General features: G+C 38.6%; 1 pseudogene; it reads left to right on the plus strand.

The window, feature by feature from the left end:
- The window catches only part of LOC150063158 (cyclin-D1-binding protein 1-like), an 85,623-nt pseudogene extending 65,698 nt beyond the window's left edge, over nt 1–19,925 (plus strand).
- Nucleotides 19,926–26,119: the final 6,194 nt, after the last annotated feature.

Genomic DNA, 26,119 nt, shown 5'->3' on the forward strand with positions numbered 1-26,119 from the left:
TGTATGGTTTCAGTGAAAGTAAAGTTTGCTTGATGATTTTCGGAGCTCCGGGATTAGGTGTGTAGATATTTAGGATGGTTATGTCCTCCTATAGGAAAGATCCCTTAAACAACTCTAAGATTCCACCTCACTCCAGTTAGAATGGCCAGGATCAAGAAATTTAATAACAACAGATGCTGGAGGGGATGTGGCCAGAAGGGATCACTTCTACACTGTTGGTGGGAGTGCAAACTCGTTCAACCACTATGGAAAGCAGTATGGCAGTTCCTCAAAAAACTAAACATAGAGCTCCCCTATGACCCAGCAATTTCACTACTAGGCATTTACCCAACTGTCCAGAAACAAGGACATACTAAATCCACTAGCACAATGATGTTCATTGCAGCACTGTTTACCATAGCAAAGATATGGAACCAACCCAGATGCCCCTCACTTGATGAGTGGATCAACAAGATGTGGTATTTGTACACAATGGAATTCTATGCTGCTGTCAGAAAGAATGACATTGCCCCATTTGTAAGAAAATGGAAAGACTTAGAAAAAATCATATTAAGTGAAGTAAGCCAGACTCAAAGGAAGATAGGCTCAATGGTTTCCCTCATTTGTTATGATCAGTAGAAACCTTGGGCTCTCATAGCAAAGATTTGCAATAGAGCAAAACCTAGATACATAAGGCCATATATTATGATGCTAAATGAAAAGACCTCTAGGATATAGAAACAAAAGCCATATAATGAGTGATTGTTGTCCTTAATGTACTATGTTATCTCATCTCTTTTGCTGTTCCTTGGTTATCTCATATTCTTATAGTATCTCACTTTGTTATCTGATATATTGGATATATTTGTATTTGGTTATTTGAAATTGTATAGGGAAGGGGGGAAAACTACATGAAGGGTGGAGGTGGGGGGGAGGGAAATGGGGACCAAGACATGAGAAAGTGTATCAATGTTTTTGAATTAATGCACCTTCTATCTGGCGAATATAATGTAACCCTTCTATTAATTACAATAAAAAATATATGGAAAAAAACTCACTACTCACTGGAGAATGTGAATCAAAACCACTGCACTTTACCACCTCACTTTACCACCTCACATACTATCAAAAATCAGAAAGGAAATATTAGTGAGGATGTAGGAAACTATGAGCTGTATTTTGTTGATGGGAATGAAAATGGAAGAGCCATTCACAAGTATAGTAAATACTCAAAATTGAAATGAATATAAGAATGTATATTTAGATGAAGGGATAGGCAAAATACGATTGATGCATATAATTCAATATTATTCAGCCTCAAAAAATCCACAGTTCTGAGACCTGCCCACCACGGATGAACCTTGAAGATATTTTGCTATGTGGGCAGAGCTAGTCACCAAAGACAGCTACTATATGAATTTGTTTAACATTAGGTGTCTGGAGTGGTTAAAATCACAGGCAAGGAAGCAGAGTTGTGAGTCAGAGGTTGGTGTGGACGGTGTATTTAATAGGTCCCATTTTTCTGTTTTACAGAAAGAAGAGAATTACAGAGAAAAACCAGTGATGGCTGTACAATAATGTGAATCTCTAAATGTATGCCCAGTATGCAGTATTAGTAAGATGGAAAGTTTTATGATATGTATATTTTATCAAAGTAAAGAAGTGGGTGAAAGGGCTTATAAATCAAAGACATTACAGTGTTTCTACTACATGTCATTTCATGCTAAAAGAGAAATGGTCTACCTTCTATAGCTTCTGAAATTGGGGAGCCCAAAATGCTGGAAGGGCCAGTGTGGTGTTAGCCTGGTAGTGTAGTAAGGTTTCTTTAGAGACAGAGAGGTGCTGAAGTGGAGCTGAAAAAGGGTTTTTTTGTGTGTTTCATTTTGAGGCAGGATATTAGTGTATCCCACATGGACAGTATACTCAAGATCATCTTGCTTCAAAGCCTTCCAAAGGCTGAGGTGACAGGTGAATGCACTGCGTGCACACCCCGCCCCCCCAAGCCCCATACCATGCTTCAGAGCTGGCACAGGACAGAGCTCTTGGGAAGAGTCACTATATATGGGAAGAATATCTGAGTGAAGGAATTCAAATCCTGTTAAGCATGGAGACCCTAAAATGAAGCTGTCCAGTTAGTTGACTGTGTGGTAGGACCATGGAGGAGACATCCTTCCTGCCAGGTGACCTTGGCCGCCTCAGGTCCTTGGATTTTGTAAAGTAAAGGGCATTTTCTTGGGAAGGCTGAACATGTTAAAAAAAAAAAGTAAGGTTCTTAGTGTGGTGCTTATTGTGCTTTGTAGAGATTCTTCCTCAACCGCTGCAGGAGTTTAATGGAAACTGCGGCACTGGCCTAGAGGCTGAGAAGATTGATTTTTAGGGACTCCAAATACAGGTGGGGAAGTAATGAAGGGGGAAATCCCTGAAGCCAGACAAGGGCTGGTGAAGGACCAGTAGCAGTGGGGCAGGAAAGAGGAGGCAAGAGCAGGAGGAGCAGGAGATAATTTAGGACTGGGAAGAGCAGTCCCCTTGATGCTTTTATTTTTAGACCTGTGTTTGGTGCTGGCCTCTTTCCAAAAAGCACTGTTCTGTTTACTAATTCCCAGCTTCTGGCTCCTTCTATGTCCTATGAATTGCTGGGTAAATGTATGCCCTATAATGGTCTCATTCTCAGGCCAGAAAACACCTGCCAAATCTAATCTGCTGCAGTATAATAGAACGGCTCGCTCAACAGCCTTTCTCTCATCTACAAGTGGCCGCATGACTAAAGTGACTGTGCTATTATTTCCAGCTGCACTCCTGCAAGTAACAACAACAAAAAAATAGGCCTGCTCATTGTTTGAATGTTGAATACTGTGTAGAAACAGCAAAGGCTTGCTTAAACCTTCACATCAAAGTCCTATGGTAAGATGGCCAAGGCCAAGGATTTGACTCCAATCAAAGCTTCAAAGCCCATTTGTCTGAGTGTAGGTGGTGGATGAAAGCCTGATAGTGCTTGGGTGGGTGGTACTCTGTGTAACCCTTGCAGTGGGAAGAGAGAAGCTAGTCACTGATGTGAACTGCTAGGTCCTGGACAACAGGGGAGTGTACAGATTGAACTGAGAATGGGAAGAATTTTGAGGTTTGTAGTACCATGTGAGTAACCATATGTAATGTACAAACAACAGAGGGAAAAGGTAGTGGAAGTAGAAGGACCTAGGGCAGTCAGGCTGGAAACAATGCACCTAGCATAAGATGTCCACTCTGTTTCTGGGGCTTGCAAAACCCTGTGCTAATTCAGCTATCAAATTATATTTTCCTTAGCAGGTTTACTGAATTGCAATTTATCTTGTGTAAAGCTATACTCTCAAATATAAGTTAGTTGCTTTCAGTGTATTGATAGCGTTGTATTACTAGCACTACTGTCAGCATAGAAACTCATCACTACCTTACATGAGCTCATTACACATGAGTGCTGCTAGGGGTGGGTGGCTCACTCATGTAACTCTAGCTTCTTGGGATGCTGAGATCTGATGATCATGATTCATAGCCAGCCCATGCAGGAAAGTCTGTGAAAGTGTTACCTCCAGTTAATGGCCACCAAAAAGAAAATCAGATGTGGATCAGGCTAGAAGTTCAAGTTCCAGAGCCAGCGCACATATAAGCAAATGTTGATTAGTATTCACTCCCCACAGTCTTTCTCTGTATTTCCTAGAACCATTCATGCTGTCTGTATATTCTCTATGCTGGATATTTCACAGAATGGAATAATATATAATATATGGTGAAGTATGTAATACTTTTGTGACAGATTAACTTGGTGTTAAACTTTCAAGTTTCATCCATGTTCAGGCATTGTTCTCTTTTGTAAGGTTGAACAAGAGTCTACTGAATAGTATGTTTGGCTCACTCATTTATAAGTTGTTAGACTTTCGGATTGTATCCAATTTTTGAACAAAGACACTCTAAAATTCACACAGGGTTTTTGAATGGACATATGTTTTTACATTTCTTGGTGATGAGCCAAAGAAGAGAATTGTCCACAGTGATTTTAAGTCTGTGTTTAATGTTTTGAGCAGTTGTCAAATCATTTTCCAAAGTGGCTACCCCAGTTGACAATCCTGCCTGCAATGTATAAGTATTCCACTTAGCTACATTTTCACCAACACTTAGTATGAACATTTTTATGTTAAATTTCCCAGTGCTTATGGAGTGGTATTTTGTCTGAGTTGCATATCTCTGTTGACTAATGCAGTCAAACATTTGTTCTTATGCTTTTTTAGTCATTTGTCGATAGTTTTGTTTAGAGAAATTTGTATTTTAACCATTTGTTTACTTAAAAAATGTCTACTTGACTTTTTTTTATTGAATTGTAGGAATTTGCTATGTTCCTCTGAGATTCTTACCAGCCATAGAATTTTCAAATACCTCCCTCCTTTCAGCTTTCCTTCTAACCTTTTTGAAGCCCTAAATTAAAAAAAAAAAGTGCAGTAAAATGTATCTTTTTCTTTTGTTGTTCATGCTCTTGGTTCTGAATCTATAAAAACATTCTTCGGTTTTTTAAATATATTTTTAATTGTAATTAATAGAAGGGTTACATTATATTCACAAGATAGAAGGTGCATTACTTCACATACATTGATATCCTTTCTAATGTCTTGGTCCCCATTTCCCTCTCCCCACCCCGCCCCTCATCTTGTTTTCCTCCCTTCCCTATCCGACTTCAAATAACCAAATACACATATATACAATATATCAGATAACCAGGTGAAATGGAAAGACAGAAAAAAATCATTCTTCAGTTTTTTTGTTAAAGAAAAATTAATAATATTTTTGCCCTAGGAGCGTTATATTTTAAATTTTAATGTTAAAGTGTGTTAGGAAAATGGAGGAGACAGGAAAAGGAACAGGTCTGACTTTCCATCTCCACAGGCTACAACTGTTTATGGAGGCACAGTGAGGCACAACAAACCTTCCTGTGGGGTCATAGGTTGAGTAAGGATGTGGATGTGGGGCCAGGCTTATGTGCATCCTAACAAGGAAGCAAAAGAATGAAAAACAGACTGTAGTTACTCAGGGAGTAGGACTGGGTACTTCCTGCTAAGTCCAGAATGGGATGTCCCACCTGGGGTGATAGGAACTTTTGGCCAGGCCTAGGTTGGACTGATTTGTCTGTGATCAAGCATGTTCATATTCACCCAAGTTTTGCTTGACCTGAGGTATTAAGGCGGGACATCCTTTGAGGTGTTCCCTTCATTATTATTGTAATTTGTATATGATATGATAGCAGAGTGTAAGTCTATCCATTTTATGTGTGCATGTCCAGTTTTCCCAGGAACATTTGTAGAAAGCATGGAAAGAAACATTAAAGATTAGGAGAGAAAAGTAATGAAATGGAGACTGAAGAAAACTATACATCAATGAAACAGAAAGTAGTTTCTTTATTAAAAAATAAATAAGATTGTGATCTATTTGTAGCTAATCTAGCCCAAAGGGGAAGAAAAAAAATACCAAAACCAATGAAATCAGAGATGAAAATGGGGAGGTCACAACAAATACCAGTGGAATCCAGGAGATTGTGAGGAAATACTTTGTAAACCTTTATTCACATAAACTGAAAGATCTAGAAGAAATTTTGACAAGTTTTCTTTTTTTTATCAAACTCAACCTTTTTTATGTTACAGGCTCTGAAGAAACTAAGAATTGAAAGAAAGTATCTCAATGAAAGAAAGATTATTATGACAGATCTGTAGCCAATATCACACTAACTAGGGAAAACAAGTCACTTCCTCTAAATTCAAGAATGAGACAAGTGTATTTTTCTCTCCCCATTCCTAATTAATACAATGCAGGAATGACTAGCTAGAGCTACAAAGCAACAGGGAAAAATTATAGGGAATTAAAATAGGGAAGGAAGAATTCAAGTGAAACTTATTTGCAGATGATGATCCTATAGTAGAAGAATCTAAGAGTTCCATCAAAACCTTCTACATAACAGGATATGAAATCAATGTACAAATATTATATTTTCTATGCAGAAAAGATGAACAAGCAGAGAATAAAATTTAAAAAACAATAATTCCATTCACAATGTTCTCAAAGAATACCTATGAATTTAACCAAGGATGTTAAGGGCTTCTTTAATATAAACTGTAAAACCTGAAGAAGGAAACTAAAGAAGACACCAGAAAATGGAAAAATCTTTCATATTCATAGAGAAGCAAAATTAACATTGTGAAAATGTCCACACTCCCAAAAAACATTGCATTGATTTGGTGTGATGCCCATCAAAATCCCAATGTCATTTTTTTATAGTAATAGAAAAATCAGTTTATATGAAAGTATAAAAGACCTGTAATAGCAAAGGGAACCCTGACTAAAAAAGGGCAATATTAGTGGTATCACAATACTGGACTTCAAATTACACTACTGGATAATAGTGATAAAAATATGTTACTGGCATAAAAAGGACATGAAGGCTAATAAAGTAGATCAACAGAAGATCAAAATATAAAACCACACAGCTACAGATCCTTTGAGAAAGGGTCCCCAAATACTACCAAATACTAAAGACAGTCTCTTTAAATGGTGTTGGCAAAACTGGGTATCTATATGCAAGAGGTTGGAACTACCGCTCTATTTCTCACCTTGTATAAAATGTACTCCTAATGGATCAAAAATGTCAAAAACTCTATAAATATTACAGGAAAGTATGAGACAAACTCTGGAAGTTACAAGCACTTGTGATTATTTCCTGAACAGGACTCCAATTGCCAAAAAATAAAAGCAGGAATTAACAAATGGAACTATCCTAATATAACAAAATTGGTCCATTGGTGATCAGAAAAAAATCGGTTTTGAAATTTAACAGATATTATACAGTCAGTTATAGAAATGTGTCTAAAAAGTTTGAAATGTAAAGTCATTTTTTTTTTTTTTTGCCAGTCCTGGGCTTGAGCTCAGGGCCTGAGCACTGTTCTTGGACTTTCTCAAGGAGGCTAGAGCACTACCACTTGAGCCTCAACACCACTTCCGGCTTCTTTTTCTATGTATGTGGTACCATGGAATCGAACCTGGGTCTTCGTGCATGCTAGGCAAGCACTTTAACCACTAGGCCAAACTCCCGGCCCCATGTAAAGTCATTTTTATTGAAGAGTAAAAATTGAACCAAACTGGATTCTCATTTTCTCACCTATGTAGTGCTGAAATTTGGTGATGTTTTAATGAATGAATGAAGAGCAGGGACTGACATTGTTTTAGGAAAAACTACCCACATGAATAGGTGAAAAAAATTAAAACAACTGTATTTCCCCAGAAATCAAGGAAGAAGATTGGTGTTCTTCCTGCCCCAATCAAACTGAACATAACAAGATTAAAATAAATAATGATAACATAAAAAAAGTTTATATACAGCAAAAATAATTGCGAGAACCAAGGGGCATATTCTATTGAATGGTAGAAAATCTTTTTCAATTAATACACAGCTAGCATTCTCCTAACAGAAGATCACAATAGCTCAAAAGCTATGTACATATGATCATATAGGATGATGCTAAGTGAAATGAACTCCAGGATAGGGAAACAAATGGTTTATCTTTGTGATTGTTGTTCTTAATCTACTATGTGAAATTATTTCTTTTCCCTTTTTTTCCACTTATGGTTAATCGCATGTGGTTATTGCATTTGACTTGATAGCTGGCATATTGTATATATGTTTATTTGTTTATTTGAAATAGGGAAAAGAAGGGGAAAACAACATGATTAGGAGGAAGTGGGAGGGAAGGGGGACAAAACATGGGAAGGGGTATCAATGATCAAGAAGTGATGTACCCACTACTGGACAAATGTATGTACCCAGACAATAGAATACAATAAAAAAGAAAACCTTCAGAAAATATTCAGTGGAAATAGGAAGAAATATAAGCAGATGAACATGCAGAATGTACAAAGCTAAAAAAGAGCAAAAGAAGAGACAATCGAATTAATGATTGGAAAACCAAATTGAACATAGTTTTTAGAAGAAGTATAAATGGTGAATAGATACATGATGAAATGTTCAACATCTTTAGCTATACAAAGGAAGTGCAAATAAAAACTACACTGTAATTTCATCTTTCCCTAGTCATAATGGTGATCATGAAGAATACTCATGAGGGATACCAATGAAAAGAAATCCTCATAATGGCGTGGGAGTGTATACCAATGCAGACACTACAGATATCAGTACGTAGGTCCCTCAAGAAATGAAAACTATTGCTACCTATGACCTTACTGTACCATTCTTGGGCATATATCCAAAGAAGCATAAGCCAAGTAGCCAGACTGTAGAATGAACTCATGTGTATGTAAGTTTATTTACATGTGTTTCTATATCTAGGGTTTGCTTGGCGTATACAGTGTATGCATGTATGAAAATATCAAAATTAAATCAAATTTTTATAACTAATGTACTTAATGAAAAACATATATGTGCATATGTATACATATGCATATATATGTATACATATGTAGATATACATGATATTCTGAATATCATGGTGAAACTCTAGGTGTAATTAATAGACACTAAAGAAATACATAACAGGAAAGAAAAACAGGCTCTGTTGGGTTATATATCAGTGGGAGGGGAAGGGAAAATGTGGCAGGTAAAGTACAATGAAGCTTGTTAAAATTGATTTAAGAATGAGGAGGAGGACAAGGGAGAGGTGAAAGGGATGAATTTGATGTATGGAAATTTCAAAATCAAATTCCCCTTCTACAACTAACGTATCCTAATGAAAAGGATATTAATATTTAGTTTAGTCTTCTTTCTTCCTAGGAGTCATATTGTTTTAATTTTCACAATCAGGTGTTTGATAAAATATAGTACCATTTCATTAAAGACAGGGTATAGGGGCCAGGAGTTTGATCTAATGGTAAGAGTGCTTGCCTAGCATGAACGAAGACCTGGATTAAATTCCTCGGTACCGCATACATTAAAAAATCTGGAAATGGTGCTGTGGCTGAAGTGGCAGAGTACTAGCCTTGAGGAAAGCCCAAGGACAGTGCTCAGGCCCCACAACTAGCAAAAAAAAAAAAAAAAAAGACTGGGTAAATTTTTTACCTGATTCTTTTTCCCTGACAGTCTTGTTAGAAAAAAAAATTAGCTGACCATACAAATCACATTATTATGTTACACATTATTATGCATTTTATTTGTTAGTATGTCTGATCTTTACAAAAATAAAACTCCGTATTTTAAGTTAACTTAATTTTGATTTTGCATTTTTAATTATGTTTAAGTAGTAGTACAGAGGGATTACAATTCAACATGTCAGTTTATGAATACAATAATTTTTTATTAATGTCACTCCTTTCATCACTCACTCATTTCATTAGCCTGTTTTTCTTGGGCTAGTGCAAGTGTGTTCATTACTGAAACTTTTTATAAGCTTTGAAACCAGAAATTATGAATTCTCCACCTTGTTTATAGTTTCCAAGGCTCTTTTGGTCTCTTGTGAATTTAATTCATTCAATCAGATCAAATAGTCCTTTAGTAGAATCCAGATGTTAATCTACCTAGAACCGTGTACCTATGCACATTCGCTGGACTTCCCTTGCTCCCATTCTGCTAGCTTTTTTTGCCCTCAGATTTCCCTCTCTCCTCTGCTACTCCCATTTATTTCTATGTTGTTATGTTTGATGGTGTCTTTGAGACTCTGTCCATTTTGTGTACTTTTCTTTCAGAATAATCTCAGTATATGTATATATATGTATATGTCATATTCATATGTATGAATATGTATGCTATACATTCAGGTATATGTATTCACTATATATACATATATGTATAGTATAGTATTTGTACTATACAATACTGAGTTTACTAAGGATTTTTTTCTGTTGGATCAAGTCTTTCCTTGAGTTCTAGTGAATTTATGTTAGATTTTCAAGTTCAGAATTCCATTTTAAAAAACTTTTATTTTTGCTTGAAATTGTGCTTGAGCCTGTTTGTGCTCAAGACTAGCATTCTACCACTTGATCCACAGTGCTACTTCTGACTTTTTCTGAGTAATTTACTTGAGAAATAAACTTTACAGCTTGGCAGGGAGGGGAGTAGTAAGGAAGGAAAAGAGGGAAAAAATGAGAGAGGAGGTAACACTTTTCAAAAAGAAATGTACTCATTACCTTACTTATATAACTGTAAGCCTTTACAATAATATAAATGTACATATGTGCATACATGCATATAAGCACACATATACACACATATATGTATACATATATATGTATATATATATACATGCAAAGAATTGAGACCATGGATTCTACATGGATCTTATATATGTAATGAAAGAAAACTTCAGCATAATAGAACCCTCAAGAGGTATTGACATAATAGTAGATGTGATCTGGAAAATAAAAGTTTCATGGACTTTTCTGCCCAAGCTGGCTTCAAACTGCAATCCTCACAACTCAGCCTCCTGAGTAGATAGGATTATAGGTGTAAACCACCAGGCAAAATTCCTACTTTTATAATTTTTACTTATTATATTTTTTGTTGCCCACTCTCAGCTGGTACTCTTCTAGTTGAACCACATACTCCTGCTTTAAGCTTTTCTGCTGGTTAATTGGAAATAAGCAGATTTTTCTGCTCAGGATGGCTTCAGTGATCTTCATATCTCAGCTTCCCGAGTAGCAGGGATTATAGGGATTATAAATCCTTGCCTTATAAATTCAATGGTTATGCATCATCAGAATAAATTTCTGATAACTACCTTTTTAATCTTTTTCTTTGTGAAAGTTGTAATATTTTTGGAGAAACCATACTTTTTGAATGATATATTATGGTGAATTGTGAATTAGCTTCTTCTTTCTGGCTTTGTTGTTTCAGTTTATTTAGTGACTTTCCTAATTTCCAAGTTCATGACGTTTCTGATTGGCTAATTATCAGTTTAGTAATAGGAAAAGGTTTCTATCAGTTCCTTCAACCAACAAATCTCCAAGATTTTGCTGAGTGAACTTTGTATGCATTGCACAGAACACAATTTCTTTCTTTTCCCATCCCCTTTTCTGTGTGTGTGTGTGTGTGTGTGTGTGTGTGTGTGTGTGTGTGTGTATTAGACTTGCACACAGGGCCTGGGCCTGGATGTTGTCCGTGAGCTTTTGTGCTTAAAGCTAATGGTCTATCAATTGTGCCACAGCTCCACTTCCAGAATTTTGGTCTGTAATTGGAGATAAGGGTCTCATGGACTTTCTGGCCTGGGCTGGCTTCTAATTATGATCCTCAGATCTGAGCAACCTGATTTGCTAGGATTATATATGTGAGCCATCAGTTCCTGGTTAAGCATGATTTTAGCACTTAGGCTGTTTCCAACTTTGCCTTATGATTCACTTCCTACTTACACTGGAGTTTGAGTTGAACCAGAAAATTATTTTGACTAGTATGTTGTTAATTTTAAGTGGTGATGTTGCAGAAGTAATATTAAAAATTTTCTGCTGATTATTTCTGACAAATGCTCTGGAGATATGCTATTAGTGGAGCACAAGCCCTGAGTAAATAAAAGCAGATCCTGAAAGTGTATCAAATTGTTGTGCATTTTAAAACAGGCCATTTCTCTGAGGCAGAGCACTCTGTCTGTCCCTTTTGGTGGTTGCTAAATTGCCATTCTTTTGTGTTTTATTTTGTACTTCAGTATTTTGGCAGTGAACCTACTGCCAGTCAATTACTATCTGTGTCATGGTGTGTCAGTTTATGTCTAGGAAGGGAGTCTGAACAGGCCATTCTTGCCTGTCCTGCACAAGTTGTAGTTCAGCCACTTGTCAAAGACTCCTGCTCTGACAGTATACTGACTGGATGAAACATGGCCCCTTAGGAACAGCAGGAGAGCTCTCTGAGATGACAATTGATACAACTCCATTTAGAAAAAGTATAACAGGATCCCACAAGCCACCAATATTTGCCAAAGCCAATACTGTTTGCCGAAATTAATTTCTGCCATTTCTAGATAGGACCTTGAGAGAACATGGTGTTTACTTCATTTGCATTTGTTAAATACCATGCTAGGTAGCTGGAGGCAATAATAACTATGGAAAGGCTTGCATCCTTGTCCTCAATGTTCTGTTAGGCTCATTAGCAGCTTGTATTGCTCATCAGTGGATGTAACCGCATCTGTTTAGGAGAAGCCAGTGCAGATGTGGAGAAAGGGAGTAACAAATAAACAAAGAAAGCAGGACACATCGTGATGTGTGTGGGCTACTGCATTTCCACCAGAGTGATGGAAGCCTGATAGGGAGAAGGAGTTAAAAGGCTGTTGTTGACAAATGCTAGAGAAGAGAAAATGCAGGGGAAGAGGACCCCCATACACTGTTGGGGGGCATGTAGACTAATGCGATTTCTTGTCAAAATAAGTATGAAGATTTCTTAAATTCTATGAACAAATCTTGCCATAACACTATTGGGCATATACCTGAAGGACAATGAATCTATACACCAGAAAGATACCTGAATGTTCCTTTGTGTTACAGCTTCATTTACAATATCTGGATAATGAAAATAGCTGAGATATCCAGGATTTAATAGAGGTGCCTAACAAGATACAGACAAATGGATAAAGAAATTGTGTATGTGGCATCTTTATATATACATATATATGTATATACATATATGTACATATGTGTGCATATACTATGTACTATATACATTATATAATGGAATTATGTGTGTATGTATATATATGAGTATTACAAAGACATAAAGTAAACACATACACACACACACACACACACATACACACACACACACATATATGTGAAAGCTATACCTAAAAGACATTCATACTCATGGACATGAATGTAAGTATAAATGTCTGCATATGGGATTAGTTAGATGCTTTAAACACAGAGACTATTCAGGAAAAAAGAGAGGGGAGAATGGAAAAAAGGAAAAGGATGAATAGCTCTGTGGGCAGGAGGGGATTATTGTGAGGAAAGAAGGCCTGGAAGGGAGGGGGAGGAAAAGATTAAGTACTGTGGAAATAGACTTCTTACAACTGTGAAAACAGATAAGAAAACTTGTTGGAGACATTATTTCATGAGAGAAGGATACAGAGAGTATGATAGAGAAGGTGAAATTGATTTGAATACAGTGTTGATAAGTAACAACGTATTCACTCTATCACTGAGAACTGATAGAAGCCCAAGTCAGAGAAATAATATACTTTTTGAGATACAGAGGTGAAGTTGACAGGATTTTGATGACTGATTTGACGCTGGAGGCAGAAACAATAAGAATAGAACTAGACTTCCATCTTTGGTGACTGGCTTTGCCTTAGTGAGGTGAACGAAGCCTGGAGAATGGAGGTCGAGTCTTTTATGGTGAACATGTGCGATGGAAGAGCTTATAGTGTGTACCAATGGATGCTTCCACTAAGCTGCTTCATTTTCACCATGAAAACCCAGATGATGAATCTGAAAGGGGTTTATTCATTTAGGATGCATTATCGTATAAATTAGGCCTAGATAGAGCGTTGAAAGTGAACAGATCACCTACTGAGGACATCACAATTGAAACAATAGTGTCCTGAAGGGTGGCTGGGGGGGGGGGGGAAAGGTAGGCAGAAGAGAAAAACCTCAAGAAAGATGCTGAGGAAGCAGATATGGTAGAATGACTTTTCAGTGTTTTCTTCTGGTGGTCTGCTGGCCACCAAGGTCCCAGGCTACCCACACAAGCATATTATTGAATCTCAGTCCTCCAGCTGCCTGTTAAGTTGAATTTTTCTTTGAATGGATGTTCTGATTCTGGCTTCTAAAACTTTCATGAATATATCATGATTGTTATTTCAACAAGTATTTGGGAAGAGAATACTGTTTGAGAATTGACAAAATGTGTTTCAGTGTTGCCAAAATTTAGATCAGAACCTAAAGGATTGGGCTTGGGGCTCTTCCAGAACTCATCCCCATTAGACTCTTACAAGCTGCCATTCCTCTTAGGATTCTTTAGAGGCTGGTCCTCCCCTGCCATAAGTATAGTCTATGGTCCAATTTCTTCACAGGTGATCTTCATCTAATTCCAATTGATCTCCTTCTATTCCTCTTGGGATTTAATAGGCACTAAGTCCATAAATTAACATTTGAAAAATATTCAGAATTCTATTCTAAATGAGATAAAGCAGTGACTAAATACTATTTAATCCCTATCATTATTCCCATTATCTGGTTTGAGTTCATTAAGCTTGGAAAAGCAAAGAGTCTGGGTAGCCAGGTATTTGTTGGCTAGCTGCACAACTCTATCTTTTCCACAAAAATACACACAGCTTGTTCTTCTACATAGAGGGCTTAGGTATCAACAGACCTGCAGAAAGAATAGGTGCAGAGTTCAAGATTCCTGTCGTTCGAGGACTATGTAGCAGAGTTTTATGGCTGTGACTTCACATTGAATGGCACCTATATGATAATCCTTTTCCAGTGAGTCGCTGGGAAGTCATTGTGCTTCTTGACTGGAAGAAACCTGTTAATATTGGCTCATTAAATGGATATGCTATCTCCAGCTGTTAAGATTTGGGATATGATATGTTCTGCAAGCCTCAAGGCTTGGTAAACAAGGCAGCACACCCTGGAGGTGATGGAATTTCTAGGAGGTGGACCCAACAGGAAGTCTTAGGTCAGTGGGAGTCATGTCCTCCTTGGTCTTTGAAGGGCTCTCCATCGCCTTCTTTCCTGGTTTGCTTATGCTGTGTGTGAGGTGAGAAGTTTTGCTTTGCCATGTGCTCCTGCTATGAGGTAGTGACTCCTTACAGGCCCCAAATAATGGGACCAAGCAACCATGGAGTAAAAACTATGAGCTTAAGTAATTTTTTTTCTCTTTCTAAGTTGATGATACTGGGTGTTTGTTCTAGTGACAGAAACCTGGCTGACACTCCAGGTCATCCACAGGCTACACACAGATATAACTGAAAATGATAGAAAAGTTTTTTGGAAAACAAATATGGCAGAGAAAGAAATTATGTGACATGCCTCAGGAAAGACAGAAGTTTAGCCTGCGCCTGCCATCCTGGGTGTCTTCTTTTGTTTTTCTCTTATTACAGAACTGGGCTTTGGGTTAAACAGGGAGAACTGGATGGCTTTTTGATTGATTGGTCTCTTTTTTGTTTCCTATAAGGTTGTGATGCCAAAGATTTACTGTTCTCTCTTTACTTCCTCATTCTTTCATATTTATTTCATTTATTCTTTTGCAACTCCTACTTTCTTGTTAGGCAGGTTTTGTTTCACCAGTTTATCCTGCCATTTGCAATCTGTACAGGCCCAAATAGCTTTTCTACAAACCCTGTTTCAAGGTGACATGTTTGATTAGATGAATGCCAACTCAACATCATTCGCAATCAGTGTGTGCACCAATCATGATGGGGAATTAGTTCTCAGAACTTTACATATGCTTTTTTTTTTTCAATCAAAAGTAACTTCATGTCTGGTGTGGTAGCTCATGGCTGTAATCCTAACTACTCAGTAGGCTGAGATCTGAGGATCAGGGTTCAAAGCCAGCCTAGGCACAAAAGTACCTGAGACTCTATCTCCAACTAACCTCTGGAAAATGGAAAGTGGAACTTGGCTCAAGGGCAGGGTGGTAGCCTTAAGCTGAAGAGCTCAGGGACAGTACTCAGGCCCAGAGTTCAAGCCCCTTGATCCCCCCACTCTACACACAAAGTAACTTTATTATAGCAACATGTACTCTATTCTAAAACAATACATATGCTTTCTATGCAAGCAATGTGTAAAAGAAGAAAGTGAGAACTGGTCTGATGGATTTAATATCCCCAAGGTACATTTACTTGGACAGAAGAAGAATAGGGTGAGTGGATCGGTAATGGCCAGAAATGAAGCAGCCTCATAGCAATCCATCATCATGTTGCTTTGGGGAGCTGTGGTTGGTCCATAGACACTTCTTCTGGATTGGCCATTCTCTTGGGATCCTTTCAGGGTTGCAAGAGGATTCTTCTTTGGTGCTACAACCTAAAGCTACATTTCCCCCAAGGATCCAGCGGTGGTCTGGTTCTCTGAGTTTCAAGTTGCCAGCCTAGCTGTGGTTTCCATCCCACAGGTGCCAACTAACTGACTGGACCACAAAACCAGTGATGTTCTCCAGTCAACAATGACCAGAATTCATTCACTGAGAGTTAAAATTGAACAAGGGTGGAGATAGTGTGTAGTGTGAGGAAGTGGTCTTAATGGGAACGTGTTTCCTGAGAAAGCTAAAAGGTGGCACAGCATTCATGTGTTCATAAATGTGGGAATTTCAAAAGTCTGGTGACCTAAACCCTGTGAATATCAAAGAATTAATTCTAGGCATAGGCATGTTACTCTATTGATTTTGTGGGTATAGCAATAACAAATCCTTTATCCACTATCATAAATAGTTAAGAACTTTCTTTTCCAAATCTTAATGTGAACAGATACTTTTTCTGTCACTGTCTAGCTCCTGAAGCAGAGGGGGGTGCAATGGTTCTAGTATCCACTTGGATGTCTGTGTGCCTGCTGCATGATATTCCCCCAGGGAGCAGACACAGGTGCCATTAGGACACAATAGGTGCTGTCTTTAGCTTTCAACATACTTTTTGTACCCAGACTAGGTGGTCCATCTGACCATTCGGTAACCAAACCAGATGGTTCTTTTGACCTTCAATGCTGAGTTTTCCAGGGAATGTCTTCAAACTCCAGCCTATATAATGTACTCAGGCTGGTTCTTGGAGGACTTTTTCTTCCATTTTTTCTGGCCTCAGCATGGGCCTCCACAGCAATCTGCTGCTCTGCAGGTGAATGGGCTCTTAAATGATTTCTGGGCTCTCCTGCCTTCTACATTTTGCTCAGGCTGTTGGGCCTTTGGGAAGGAGTGAAGAAAAATAGTTCAGGTTTTGTTTGAAAAGTTAGCCTGGAAAAAAAAGAGATAGGCAAATAGGGGCTGGCAGGATGTGAATTTGGTTGTACTTTGTTAGGAAGATGTGGAAGTCAAGCAAGGGGTCTTCTTGGGCTTTACCTGGAGTAGAGACAGAGGGACAGTCCCTTTCTAACTGCATAAGAGACCTCTCTTACTGATTTTTCAGTCTTCCTGGAGTCAGGGAGCTCTCACTGGGTTCCTCAAGTCCCTCCTCTGTGTATGTGTAGTGAAGGAATTACCAGGAGGTAATTCCTGGGCCCTTTGTCTGAGATGCTCAGGAATTGGAAGCCACAGCCTTTGACTTACTCTTCTTGAGCACTAATTTCCACCTGAGGGTGGAACTCTTCATCTTTCCCATGCTTTGTGAATAATTAGAAAGGTAGCCCCTTCTCTGACCTACAAATGTCAATAAAAACCTTGGTCTTAAGATATACTGGGACCCTTAAGAAATGTGTTTCGAGATTTCAGTCATCTCATGGGTTTATTCTATGTTTAGCATGGTCTAAAGAGATCTTTGAGAGAAAAGGGAGGGGCTTCTCACCTACATGCAGACTTCCAGAGTCCACACACAAAAATATTCATGGGGCAGTTTATGTAGCAGGAACTGGGACATATTGTCAGTGGATGGCAGAGCTTCCTAATTTAGAAACCTTGATGAAGATCTCCATGGTTGCTAGCTGGGCTCCACCTAGGCCTTCACTTTATTCTGCAGAGCTTGCTGATGTGGGGTGGTTTAGAACCTCCCTCACCAGCTGTGTTACTGACTTTTCCAGTGTTATGATGTATACTTGAGAGAAATAATTTACATGGAGAATGGATTTGTTTGGGCCCATGATTTTAGTTTGTGAGCCAAAATAATGGTTTTAGTTCCATTTCACTTGGCTTGTGGTGAGACAGATTATTGAGGTTGCTGAAGCAAGTGGCAGAGGCATCTACCTATCTCATAGCAGACAGGAAACAGAAAATGTTGCCAGGGCCAACATACACTCTTCAAAGGTAGGCTCCTAGTATCACACGAGGCAAGTGGACTCACTTCCTACAACTCTATCAATTCACAGGAATCTTTTCAAAATTTTAATTCATCAGTGGATGAGATCATTCATTAAATCATACCCACACGATCTAATTGTTCCAAAAACAATAGACACACCCCGGAATAAGCCTTACTCATTACCTATGAGTCTCTTGGCCCATCTGAGTTGAAATCAAGATAATCATCATACAACTAGATATGAGTACCTATCCTAGCAATCACCACAAGATATCTTTGCAAACATTGAGGATGAGTCATTATCTTGATGCCTTTTAATTCAGGTCCAAGTCATAAGGAGATTGGATTCACCAAGGTTGGCCAATTCTAGAGTTAGAAAACAAGTGTCCCATCAGCATTCATTTTGTGTGTTAGTTCATATGATGAAGCTCTGATCTCCAGTGAGATGGTGTTTAAAAGTGGATTCTCTGGAAGATGATTTGGTACAGAGGGCAGAATCTTCATGATGACCTTCGTGTAAGGAAGCATGATATTACATTGCCAAGAAATGGATGTACCTGGAAAGAAAATTATGTTAAGTGAAGTCAGTCAGGCCCAGGGAGATGGAGAATGCATGTTTTCTCTTATATGTGGAAGCTGGAACTAATTTATAAATGTACTAGTAAACATAATGAGGTTGTGTGCAAGTACACACATATTTATTAACCAAAATATGATATTTTCTGGGGAGAATTCCAGTGGCATAATTCCTTAGAATTATATGCCACATAATTCCTTAGAATTAGTTCAACAAAATGACTAACAGGAAATGGTTACTTGAAAAGTGGGAAGGGACAATGGGGAAGGTGCTAGACAAATGAAGAGAAAGGGAAAGAGAATATAGTCATAAGATTCAATGCAGGAGTGGGGTGAAGCCTCGGGTCTCAGAGACCTCGCGACTGACCACATGGCCGGGACCGCCGCACCTGGTGGCGGAGCTGTGGCTGCTCCCAGGAGACCGCCGAGGAGTTCCAGCGGGACGCGTTTTGGAGAAGGCTCAATGAGGCAGCAGTAAAAGTGTCCGGGGAAGCAACGATCCCGTTTTCTCTCGCCTTCCAGCACCAACGCCTTCACCATCTCCACAGGAAACCCAGAGAATGTGTGAGCAAGTCCATGCTCCCATCAAGGCAATTGTTGCAGTGTAGTATTCTCTTCCTAAGGATCAGGGGACCACCCTGAGAAAGCTGGTTCGCAACTCTATTCTGGACATCATGGATGGCATGGCTCAGCTTGTGGAAGTGCTTCTTACCACTCCAGCTCAGAGTCCTGAGAACAATGACCTTATTTCCTGCAACAGTGTCTGGGTTGCATGCGAGCAGGTGCCTCGGATACCAAGAGATAACAAAGCTGTAGTCCTTCTAATGCTGACCAAGAGTGTAGATTTTGTGGAAGATGCACATGAAGAAATGGAGCAGGCTGTAGAAGAATGTGATCCTTACCTTGGCCTCTTGAATGATTCTGAGGAGGACAACTCTGACAATCACAATAATGAGGATGAGGTTGGGGTTTCCAACCAATCAGGACTCATACTGGTCAGAGAAGGACCAAGAGCTCATAGTTCCATGCTTTGCACTGGTGAGAGCATCTAAAGCATGCTTAAAGAATATCGGCTCTTAGTGGCAGAGAATGGGAAGGACCAGGTGGCCCAGTTGGATGACATTGTGGATATTTGTGATGAGATCAGCCCCAGTGTGGGTAATTTGGCCCTGAGTATATATCCACCTGTGTGCCAACTGACTGTGCGACTCAATTCTGCAAAACTTGTGTCTGTTTTAAAGAAGGCACTTGAAATTACAAAAGCGAGTCATGTGGCCTCTCAGCCAGAAGATAGTTGGATCCTTTTACTCATTAATGCCATTGATCATTGCATGAACAGAGTGAAGGAACTCACTCAGAATGCAATTGAATCATGAGTTTCAGGCTCATTCATACTCTTTCCTTTCCCTTTTTCTCATTCATACCCGGGTCCCGATATCTGCTTTTAAATGGAGCTAGAATACTTGCTGGATGGAAAGGGAGTTCCTATCTATATTTAATAAAAGACTATTACTAGAGATTATTGACTATTCAGATCGGCAATTATTTATAAAACCATAGGAATAATATATTTTGTGCTAAATACGAAAGATAATGACATGTTTGTGTTTCTGAATTTTCTCTCATATTCTTAGGGAAGCTGCCTTATTCTTAATTTGCAGTAATATATATTATTTCATTGCTGAAAGTATTGATGATAAATGCCAAAGATGATTCTCCTTTTACAGTTTCTGTGAGAAGTGTGGTCTATTGAAACTAGAACCTCTTTTTCTTTCTTTCTTTCTTCCTTTCTTTTGGTGTAGTACTAGGGTTTGAACTTAGGGCCTTGCAAAAAACCTACTTTTAGTACTTACATACCATTTTTACCCCTTAGATTTTCTGGTTATTAGCCCAGCTTATTTCATGCCTCTGAAATAAATTGCTATTGTGCTCAAAAAAAAAAGATTCAATGCAGATCCTATAACATTAAGAAAATCAAAGAGAGAAACTGGGTTGGGAAGAATGAGGGAGCATGATCAAGGACCATCATATCCATAAACTGATTTGTTGAATACTAACTCCTTTAGTACAACTACTTAAAGTTAATTTAAAAAATATTTTTGTACCAGTCCTGGGGCTTGAAGTCCAGGCCTGGGCATTGTTCCTGAGCTTTTTTTGCTCAAGGCTAGTGCTCCATCTCTTGAGCACAACTCTCTGTATCCAGTTTTTTCAGTGCTTAAGCATGGACTTTCCTTTCATGGGCTGGCTTTGAACCAAAATACTCAAATCTCAACTTCCTAAATAGCAAAAACTGTAATTAAAGACAATGGCTAATGTCTCAGAGTACCTCTGCCTTCTGCCAACATCACCTGAGGATTCAGATAGGATATGAACACCAGCAAACTAAAAAGTGGGCCCTAGCCACACATTCTTTTTCATGAACTTCCCAGCTTCTAAAACTGTGAAAAACGTGAAAAATTGTGAGAAGTTTAGCTTGCAGTATATTTGTTATATGATAGCACAAGTGGACAGTCGCAAAACAAACTGTAGCCAGAATCCAGCCAACTCTGATGATAGACACTCCTACTCAGACCCATTATCCACCTGTGCATTCCAGATTCAGGTATTCAGCAGCCTCTGCACCCCAAATGCAGATGAAATAAATGATTCCACTGCAAGCCTGATTACTTTGCACCTTCCATTCCTGTCTGATAATATCACAGAAAGGCTCTGGCCCACATTTTATTCTCATTCCTTCTGTGGGCTGTTTGCACCCTGCATTTGGATGTGTACCATAACTTTATCTCTTTGGTCTTAGTCATCTCCTGATCTCTTGGCCTTACCCTATGTAAATAATAACAAAACTTACATGAAAGCAGCCACTTGTGCCTGTGGAGTACCCTAAGTCAGTGAATCAGGCAGAAAATTGGGCTGGACTTATGGGCATCCCCTATCCTGAGATGTTCTAGGATATATTAACATACTCACAGTCAATCTAGCTATGCAGCTCCTGCTTGACAGTGATGTAGAGTCACTGTGCTAGGCCCTTAAGTACAATCCTCTAAATCTATATTTCTTATTGAGCCAGATTATTTGTCTTGCTGACAATATTAGGCCCTGGAAATGTAATTTTTTAAATTAAAGGACTTTATAACGTTGTTCTTTCAGAAGAGCTCCATCTAGCTTAGACGAGGACATTTATCTCTGGTTCTGTCCCCATGGTGATATTTTAATATTGTATAATTCACTTAACAACGTACCTATTAATTATAACAGAGCTTTACTGTGCCTCCTTGTGCAGCTGCAAATTGAAGAGTTTGAGGAAGGTTTTCCTCTCTTAAAATACTTGCCAGTTTTCAAAAACTAATTTGCATGGAATTCTTACCAAATTAAGATTTTTTTCAAAAAGGTGTTCATAATTGGGATCATGCACTATGAAGTATTATAATGCACAGAAATTGAGTTCTACTGAAATTATGCAGACATTTCAGGCCTACAGGTAAAGATGAATCTTGAAGTAGCAAGAGAACAACTGCCAGGCTGGCTCAGTTCTGAGAGTCAGGATTCATCCCCTGCCTGTGGTTTCTTGGTTCACCTCACACATCTGCCTCCATTCTGCTGTGGTTCCATACTTCATTGTGCAAGACATAGCTTGCAGCAGCTGCTCAGGGCTTAGTCCTCCAAGGGTCAGGAATTCTTCTTTCTATTATGTTCTGATCACCATATGGGTCCTTTTAACACAAGCTGTGCCCAGGCACATGTGAGCTCAAAAGGGAACCAGAGAATTACTACCACAAAGAGGCCCAGAAGTCGATCATAATGAGTACATGTACAGTTAGTTCTTTGTAAGAGTGAATTTCATATCCAAGGAATTAATGTACTGGATGTTATCTGATATATTGTACATACGCTTATTTGGTTATTTGAAATCGGATAGAGAAGGGGGAAACATTTGAGGGGTGAGGGTGGGGGGAGGGAAATGGGGACCAAGACATGAGAAAGGGTATCAATGTCTGTCAGGTAATGCACCTTCTATTTGGTGAATATAATGTAATCCTTCTATTAATTACAATTAAAAATATATGGAAAAAAAGAACATCAAGTCTGCATCAAGTACACACATTTTATAGTTATCATTATTCCCTAAATAATGTAGCATGAAAACTATTTATTAAATATTTATATTTTATTTGACATTGTAAGTAATTTGCATGTCATTTCAAGAATGCTGGAAAGTGTTTATGGGTTACAGGCAAATGTCACATTGCTTTAAGCTGAATATTTGCATCCGACGATGGGTACAAAGATGTATACTACTCAACCACAATTTTTTCCTGAGAACTTATTACATATTACACAATTTTGTAATCCAGTATATCCTGAGAAGATGTGTGTAGTCATTTCAAGCCATGTCTATCCCTAACCTAGACTACTAATTTGTGCTTGAAATCTCAAATCCCAGAAAAAAGTTTCAGTAGCCATAGAGTTATAATCATCACTTTATGTTTTCCCTCATGAATTTCTCTTTTGAAGAAGGAGATAGGAAGATTAAAAATTCTTCAGAGCTGGGTGCTCATGTCTGTAATCCTACCTACTCAACAGGCAGAAAGAGATCTGAGGATCACAGTTTGAAGCCAGCCCAGATAGGAAAATCTGTGAGACCCTTAACCTCCAATGAAACTGCAAAAAGCCAGAAGAGGGCCTGTAAGTCAGGGTAGCCTTCAGCGGAAAAAAAAAAAAAAAGCTCGAAGGTAGTAATCAGGCCCTGAGTTCAAGCCCAAGGACTGATATTAAAAAATTCTCCGCAACATAGACTGTAATAGCAAAACAAAAGGCAGTTTTCATTAGATGGAATAAAGGAAAGAGCCTGTAAGAGACTGATACAGAGGGACAAGTTAACATGAAGTGGAAAATCATGGACTGATTTACCAGTCTTTTCCTCTAGATGGCGATTTAGCACAAGTTCCTCTACTTGTGTACCTCTAAGTACAGATGTTTGGTGGGATATAATTTTCTCTTGGTAAACATGTTGCATATTACAGGTTGAAGTTTATTTTAACAGAGTTGAGGTCAGAGAATGGCACCCCAAGTGAAGGTTATTCAGCAGCCTCAGAAGCAAAAATTTTCTCTCACCCATCTACTTGTTCTGCATCCCTGTATCCCCAGGAAAAGCCATAGAAGCTAGAAACATTCTTCTCTAAAGCAGGCGATAGAAACCAGAAACCCCTTTTCCCAAAGCTAGTCAGAAAACCGAAAAGCCTTGTTTAACTTCCCATTCACGGAAGAGATATTGACACAGAAATGAAGACCTTCATTACAGAATCTTGTCCCATAGCTAGGAAAATAAATGCCAAAATGGAGAGGCCACAAGAGGAATTCAAACAAATGGGCCTTGCTGTATTTTCCCATGCTGTTTACCATTATATATTATTTCTGTCCAATATTATTTTCACACCTTAACTTATTACACCTAAGTGTAAAAACACATAGTTTTCCCAGGGTTTTTAGGACTTTACTGGGAAAGTTCATGAGTCATATTTAACTGCGATCAAAGAAATTTGTTATGCCAAATTTCTTTTCTTATTAGCCTGTCTTTTGGTTTATGGGTGTTGGCTATGGTCCTTTATGATGGACAAAAGAGACTATCCTCTGATTTGGCCCTATAAAACTGCAAAACCCATCTTCTGCATCATTTAGGGAAAAAAGGAGACTAGCAAGAAAACATTCTCCACTTCAGATGCATTTTAACCACTGTGCAAAAGTGTTATGTCTTTATGCAACATTTGTCAAGCACCAAAGGGGAGCCACACATTGAAGACAGAGAACAGAGAACACATCTGTCCCAGCCTCTCCCAGTCTCAACCAGTCTGCCCTGGGAATCCCCCAGGCATTGGGAATCTGCCGAGGGTTTTAATCTTGGCTACCATGTAACCTCCATGGCCCCTGATTCTCTGCCCATGAGATTTGTGTAGCTTCCAGCTCAGCTAGTGCATTTGAACACGGTGTGAGTTGAATACTGTTGCTGGAAAGTTTCCTCTGCCAAAACGATTATGCTGTTTTCTTTAAGCTACACAGTAGTTAGCTGTTTTGAAAATTCTTTTATCTGAAAAAAAAGATACTTTGTAAAGTATTTAATAGAAAGTTACAGAGTTGATCTTACATAAGTAATACTAAAATAGGAGAATTTTAGACTTGAAAGGGGCTATAGCATTCATCAATACAGCCCAACAATTTACAGATAAGGGAATAACTTGACTCCAGAATTCCAGTTAATACAGTGACAGGGAGAAAACTGGAATTTAGGTCTTCTGGTTTCTGAGTTTTATTTACTCAAAAAAAGTTGTGACTTATCTATGTACATTTGATACATGCACCAATTTTTTGACATTTTTGATAGGAGAGAGGCATGTTAATTTTTTCCTAAATCTTCATTTCCTGCTAATGCCTCCTGAGTAGATAAAACCCATTTCTGATGAGAGATTTTAACTTGAAGAACTCCCTTTACTGCATTCAAATAAGCCCTTTAAGCATCCTGCCTTTTAAGCTTTTATTCTAGATTCCATTGTGAGGTGATAATGAGGTACTGAAAACTAATTAGATCATCAGACAAAACTGTCGGGTCTGCCATCTGCCCAGTTTGGAGAGGGATACAGTCCCTGGTTGAACTAAGAACAGGGACTAAAAATAGCCACTATTTCCCATTCCCAGCCTTGTTCTTGCCATGGTGCATTGTAGAGAAGGAACTACTGCTTTGTCCAGCCAGATGTGTGGTCATGTGTCTCTTATATAGGTATTAGACCTTCCATAACCATGGATGATACAGTCACTGAGGCTCAAGACACTTCTCATCAATTTTTAAGTAGGATCCACTCCTACTTTAAGCACTTTATTGCACAGTATATTTAGGGGTATATTGATGATTTAAAAGTCATATGAGCTATGTTGTCACAATCTCAAAGTACATATTATGGGAAAGTCAAATACTTGAGTTTTGGAATAAATTCTTGGACCGTTTCTGCTGGTGACGTTGATAACTAGTTTGTCACCCATTCATGGATTTCAATGATTCATTCTTTGGAATTAGATAATTTTTGTTTGTAACTATACACTAAATTCTTCCATTTTATAAAGGATTGAATTTGATAATCAAGTTTGTTCTGCCAGATTATTAAAATGCTAATATAATGCCCAGAAACTTGAAGCCCCCTGGAAGGATCACCAGAGACCGAAGATCAATGCAAATTGCAATGAGTCGTTTATTGACGAGCTCGAGCACGGGTCTCTGCGCACTGATAGTCGAGTGCAGACCAGAGGCTACGTGCACAAAATTACAGCACCTTTAATACATTCTTTGGTAGGGGGCAGGTCCCAGTAATCATTCCATTAAATGATTGGCGCAATACAAAACGGGAGGAAGGTTGTGACTAGTCATTGGTCGGTTTAGCGAGCTGTTGCACTTTGAACTGATTGGCTAATGGGTGAAGGGACAGACCCAATATGTGATCAGTGGAGAAAACCCGTGCATGAATGGCTTCAAATATGCAGGACTTCAATATTTTTGTGTCTGTGGCCCTGGGACCTGAACTCAGAGTCTGGATGCTGTCCCTTAGCATTTTTGCATGAGGCTAGCACTCTACAACATGAGCCACATTTCTACTTCTGACTTCTTGTCAGTTAATTGTAGGTGAGACTTTCATGGATTTTGCTGC

This window comes from Megascapheus bottae, chromosome 5 (genome assembly GCF_031878675.1).
Source record: "Megascapheus bottae isolate mThoBot1 chromosome 5, mThoBot2.hap1, whole genome shotgun sequence".
Classification (NCBI taxonomy): Eukaryota; Metazoa; Chordata; class Mammalia; order Rodentia; family Geomyidae; genus Megascapheus; species Megascapheus bottae.